The sequence below is a fragment of the Sylvia atricapilla genome, chromosome 1 (genome assembly GCF_009819655.1).
Source record: "Sylvia atricapilla isolate bSylAtr1 chromosome 1, bSylAtr1.pri, whole genome shotgun sequence".
NCBI lineage: Eukaryota > Metazoa > Chordata > Aves > Passeriformes > Sylviidae > Sylvia > Sylvia atricapilla.
The window spans coordinates 149332984-149338983 of NC_089140.1; the positions used below are offsets into that span (position 1 = coordinate 149332984).

Here is a 6000-nt window from a genome sequence, read left to right on the forward strand (position 1 = left end):
CTCGGCTAAATCTTTTCCTCCCCTCCTTCTCCCCCTCTGTACCTAGAGAATTCTGAAGGCAAAGCACTCCAACAGAAAACTGCCCCACAGAGAGAGTATTTTTCAAGGTCAAGCAGAGTTTGTGTACCTGCTAAAGATGCTAAATCAAGGCAGGTTAAGAGTTGCAGATCACTGACAACATGACCTTAAGGAAAACTGCTGCATTCATGGGAGGTTTAAGAGCAAAGTTGGAAGCAATTTCCTTCTCCAGTACCCTCCCACAAACATATCAGGCAAGGAGAGACTCAATTGTTTTGTGATAAAGCTTTGAGATCAGGTGACAGATTAAGTGTGGAATTATTCAAATGGCAGACTAGTGAAGTTTAACAGTCTGAAAAGGTACACTAGTTTCCACCTTTGGTCCCCTTTGTCAAGTCCTCATCCAGTACAGTCTCCACCCAACACAACCCTAAAGGGGCACTTAATGAATTCTGATGAGAAAGAGGCAGCTATCCCACACACCCCAAACAGGTCTCTCCAACATCACCTTACTCATTCCTCCATTCATTCCTCATCCCTTCCCAACCTCTGTAGCCAAACACCTCCTTCGACCTGATTTCCCACCACAGCACATGGCATTCCGAATTTTCATCCCTGCAGCCTAACATGCCCCTCACTCCAAGAGCCTCATTACCTTCCCATCTTCACGACTGCACATACCCACACCGCAGAGCTCCTCAACCCTCTTATCTTTCCAGCCCCATAACTCCCTCACTCAAAAAACTTCTCAGCGCCTAACCTCAAACCTTTCTCATTTTCACCCCAATGCTTCCTCTTCATTAGCCCCCCACCTCCCTCACCTCCCCTAGTAGCTCACCCCAAAGCCTTCCTTCACCTTCACCAGTCCCTCACCCCAAAGCCTTCCTTCACCTTCACCAGTCCCTCACCCCAAAGCCTTCCTTCACCTTCACCAGTCCCTCACCCCAAAGCCTTCCTTCACCTTCACCAGTCCCTCACCCCAAAGCCTTCCTTCACCTTCACCAGTCCCTCACCCCAAAGCCTTCCTTCACCTTCACCAGTCCCTCACCCCAAAGCCTTCCTTCACCTTCACCAGTCCCTCACCCCAAAGCCTTCCTTCACCTTCACCAGTCCCTCACCCCAAAGCCTTCCTTCACCTTCACCAGTCCCTCACCCCAAAGCCTTCCTTCACCTTCACCAGTCCCTCACCCCAAACCCTTCCTTCACCTTCACCAGTCCCTCACCCCAAACCCTTCCTTCACCTTCACCAGTCCCTCACCCCAAACCCTTCCTTCACCTTCACCAGTCCCTCACGCTCACGACCTTCTCATCCAAGCCCTTCCTCGCCTTTACCAGCCCCTCAGCCCACTCACCCGAAACCCTTCCTCGCCTTCACCAGCCTCTCATCGCCGTCACCCCAAAGCTCCTCAGCCGCCCACACTCCGTCCTCACTCCAGACACCCCACACAGCCCAAGCTCCCGCCGCCCCCCTTACCTGCCCCCGGGTCTCCCCCAGCACCCGGGACCTGCTCCGTGCGGCGGAGGGGGGAGGCGGCGGCGGCGCCGGGGAGGGCGGGGGGGATGAGGGAGGGAAGGAGGGAAGGGACGAGGTCACTGACGGCGGCGCGAGCGCGGCGGCACCGGGCAGCGGCGGCCGCTTTATACCGGGTCCTCGGGAACCGGCACCCGCTTCCGCTTCCGCTTCCGCCCCCTCCCGCCCCCGGGGTCATGAATATGCAGCGAAGAGGCGTGGCCTCCCGGGGGGTACGTGAGGTGTGGGCTATGAATATGTATCAAGAGGCGGGGTGGCCTCCGGCTGTGGGCGTGTCTTTATGAATATGCAATGAGGGGCGTGGCCTCGGGGCGTCGGGGTACGGGCGGGGGGCGTTGCTGGGTGACGGCGGGAGGGCTACGGGGGCGCCCAGGCGGCCGCCGCAGGGATGCCCACGTGAGGGGAGCCGAGGCGGGCGGTGGCGGGGCAGGTGTTGGAGGGTGACGGCGTCACAGGGTGACACAGAATATTCACAAGTGGAGTCCGGCTCCTGGCCCTGCACAGGACAGTCCCATAATCCCACCACGTGCGTGAGAGAATTGTCCAAGCACACCCTGAGCTCTGCCACGCTTGGTGCTGTGACCGCTTGACTGGGAAACTGTTCCAGTGCTCAGCTACCCTCTGGGTGAAGAACCTTTCTGTAATATCCAGCCTAAACCTCCCAGAAACGACTTCAGGCCATTTCCTCGAGTCATGTCACTGTCAGCACAGTGATCAGCAGAGATCAGTGCCTGCCCATCCCCTCCCCTCCTCGAGGAAGTTGCAACTGCAATGAGGTCTCCCCTCAGTCTCCTTCAGGGTGAGTAGACCAGGTCTCCTCAGGCATTTTTTGTATTCCTCGTCTACTCAAGGCCCTTCACCATGTTCATTACTCTCCTTTGGTTGCTCTCTAATAGCTTTCTATCTTACATTATGGTACCCAAAACTGCATACTATTCAGGGTGAGACCACCCCAGTGCAGAGCAGAGCAGAACAATCTCCTTCCTTGCCCAGCTGGTGATGCTGTGCCTGATCAACCAGGACAGGGTTGGTACTCTTGGTTGCCAGGACACTGCTGACTCATATTCAACTTGCCATGAACCAGGACCTCCAGGTCTCTTTCTCAAATGCTTCTTTCCAGCATCTCATTCCCCAGTTTGTGTAGCAGGAGTTTTTCCCGCTGCCCAGGGACGAAGGATGAGCCTGTTGGCGCTGCTTCTGGGTTGAAGGTGGGCCTTTGGGTGGAAAGAGAGCACGAGTGGCAATCTGAGGGTAGATGGAGGCTCTACCTGCACTGTCCCTGCCAAGGTAGTGGGCGTTTGCACAGAAACAGAGTGTGGACTCCCTTGCCCTCCTCAGGCAAAGTTGTGCCGCAACCAACAGCTTGGAAAGTGCAGGAGTGAGTAGGTTCTGTTCTCTGCCTGAGATACTGCAAACATGCTGGCCCCAAATTGCTGAAATTGTCCTTCATCACAAAGGAAAATAATACCTTTTCCTTATGTTTGACTACAGTCAAGGTCCCATCCTACCTCCCCACCTTGTTCCTGCTGCTCTGCCCACCAGAGGCCTTGAGCTGCCTCTCCTCATGTCCAGCCCCGTGACTGGGTGTGTGCCTGGCTGCCATGGAGAGGGCAACATGGCATTTATCATGCATTTGTCACATCTGCAGAACACAACCCTCTACACACAGTGCCTAGTGACTCTCAGGACATTGAAGCACACATTGGAAGAACCCTCTGCAAACTTGCCATAAAAGACTGTGTTTTTCTTAGCGCTGGTGTGTGTTTTTTTATTCCCAATTAAGGTCTCCTAGCCTTAATTGTGCTGACTGCATTGTGCAGGCTAGCGTGATACTTAATTTTCATTACTTATACAAACTGGGGATGCATAAAGCAGCCTGCGAGTGGCATGTAAAAATGCACGTTACATTGTGTAAGTGTAATTGTTTTCTGTTTCTTGACACTCCATTAAGTATATATTCCAAAACAATTTTTTCTTAATGGTGAACTTCTTTCTTTACAACTCATGAATACATAAACCGCGAAGCATACCAGACTTCAGAAAAGGAAAACCACAGGAGGCAAAATGGGAGAACAGTACACATCTATTAAAAAGCTCAAGATGAATCTTGAGTCTAACACAGAAACTCTATTCCAAGTCCTACTGAAAAAAAAAAAAAAAAAAAAAAGAGAGCAATATTTTGTTCTGCAATGCTGTTGTCAATATCTTTCTGGTTTTAGGGTAATTGAGACCAAGGGCTGAAAGGCATGCATGACCACAGTCATGGAGAACTCACTAAACTAAACATCCTCTGGTGAGGATGTCCAAAGTCCATTCAAAGAGTGATGGCTTTTGACATACTACTGATGTTTATAAAGTTGTGAAGAAAAAGGATACATCCATGACAGCCCAGTGTACCCACTCTTGACAGCAAAACAGCATCCGTTGTATCAAAACTGTGATACAGCTTAATAAAACATTAAAGTTTCTTCCACAGAAGAAACAAAATACACCTGTACTTACAGAAATGTTTTGTGGTGCTGTAATAAGAAAAAAAGACTCAAATTACTTCAGTGGAAATTCTGAGACCCTAACACACCTAAAAGCACCAAGAACAGATCTCAAGATATCATTATAACTTCTAAGATTTGCTTCTTGTTACCCATGGGTTTATGGCAGCCCCAGCTACCTGATATTTTGACACCTCATTTTAAAATGTCTGAAAAAAAAAAATTAAAGTTACTTCTTTTTCAGTCCTTTTGTTGCCTGCTGTTGTGGTGAAGTGTGATCCTTACCTCAGCCTGGCATTTTAGACCTGTTCTGGCAATGTCCAGACATGTCCAGATGTGTCCAGATATTTCTCCATTGTATTTCGTCATGTTATTTTCACTCAAGAGTTGTTAATTCCCCACCTTTAGCTGAGCCTAAAGTCAGAAAGGGGAATTTTCCATAAACCGAACATTTTAGTTTAAAAAATGTGTTTTTTCATACTGAGTGTTGGGGTAGAAAAGAATCCAAGGAAACAGACCCACCTTTTCCCTCTGAGGTTCTTACTCAACACCAAATATTTAACCCATAATAAATAAACGCACTCTCATGTCTTGGCAGGGGAGAAATGAGTGTCTGTCAGGAGCCTGATGTGCTGTCCAGACGTGTGCTACATTTGTTTGGGAGAGGGACTAGAACAAAATCTGGACTGAGGTTGAGAGTGGGATTGGCGACCACCCCTGAGCTCTCCCCTCTGGTCCTTCCTCAGCAGGGTGGTGAATCCTGTTCTTTGGAGAGTCCCTAGACAACGGGTAGGAATTTGGGGCACTTCAGGGGCATCTTTTCTTAAAGAAAGCATCCAGAAGTCACCTTAAAATCTCTCTCTGGCTCTTGGTGTGCATGTGTCCACTGTATTGAGTCACGTTGGAGAACTCCCCCAAGATACCGATCCCTTGTTAACCCTCACTTCCACTGGTTTGTTTGGCATGGAGTACCCGAGCACTTTAAAAGAGAAATAACCTACAGGACCTCAAACCACTGGAGAGCAGCATCCTGCTCCAAACACCTTGCCTTATGCCTTGGCATAGATGCTGGAGCAAGGGGTCTTCCCTATTTAATGAGATATATTAATCAACCAGACGGCAGGCTCATCAGCAAGCTGCCGTGAGTTCTCTGTACTCCATTTCACAGGTACTTGGCTTACCGAATTGTTATGAAAACTCACCATCCAGCCAAGCCAAACAAACACCACCCCCGATATTATTTTACACGCGTGTCAAAAGAAATAACTTGCCGCAGGCCAAGCGGGTAAAGGAATTTTACGAGGCTGTGTCTGTTCCTCCCTTCTCCCCTCCCTTAGACAGTTAAAGAAATGTTTGTATGATGAAAGGGGTAAGGGAGCAGAGGACAGCTGGTTAGGAATTAATGAAATGTTTAAGCATTATCATGCGATAATGGATTTAGCTGACTGTTTGCCAGTGTTCAGATCTAGTGTGAATTGCTTTATATGAAACAAGGGGATTCCTAGATTATACAAACCTCTTGAGACTGCTGCTGCTCCTAAATCCTTTCAAAGATGCAATTTAAAAAGAAAGAAAGAAAGAAAAAAAAAAAAAAAAAAAAAGTAATTCTCCCTCTGGATGGACAGAAGCCCTTGGGATTGCTTTGATTGCTTTCAGACTTAATGATATTTGACACAGCCTCTGAGGTGTCTCCTAATAGGGAGTGGCCATGGGTTTGGGAAGCCTGAGGCTACGCTTGAAGCAAATCTGAGCACCCAGAAACCCAGGTGAGGTCTCCCAGCCAGGATGTTATAGACAGGACATGAAAAATGAGTCTCAACTTTTACACATTTGGCCTGTAAGTCAGCCCCCGGCTGTCTCTCACGAAGGATGATATATCTGATGGGAGACCCAGGCTCTGGACTTGAAAGTGCTGTTTATCCTTCTTCCCACCCTCCCCCAACACATGCTGTCATTACGATG

The 6000-nt window shown here is 49.1% G+C and overlaps 1 protein-coding gene across 5 annotated transcripts in view; it reads right to left on the minus strand.

Annotated features, from left to right (window-relative positions):
• SLC45A4 (solute carrier family 45 member 4) overlaps window positions 1–1721 on the minus strand; it is a 63897-nt gene extending 62176 nt beyond the window's left edge. For 4 of the 5 annotated variants that reach the window (XM_066336748.1, XM_066336803.1, XM_066336787.1 and 1 more), the window contains exon 1: window positions 1493–1721. The gene's annotated coding sequence lies outside the window, so the exon portion shown is untranslated. Of the gene's footprint in view, window positions 1–1370; window positions 1392–1492 lie in introns of those variants that run through there. The other variant, XM_066336812.1, reaches the window with a different exon arrangement.
• Between the last annotated feature and the right edge of the window lie 4279 nt (window positions 1722–6000).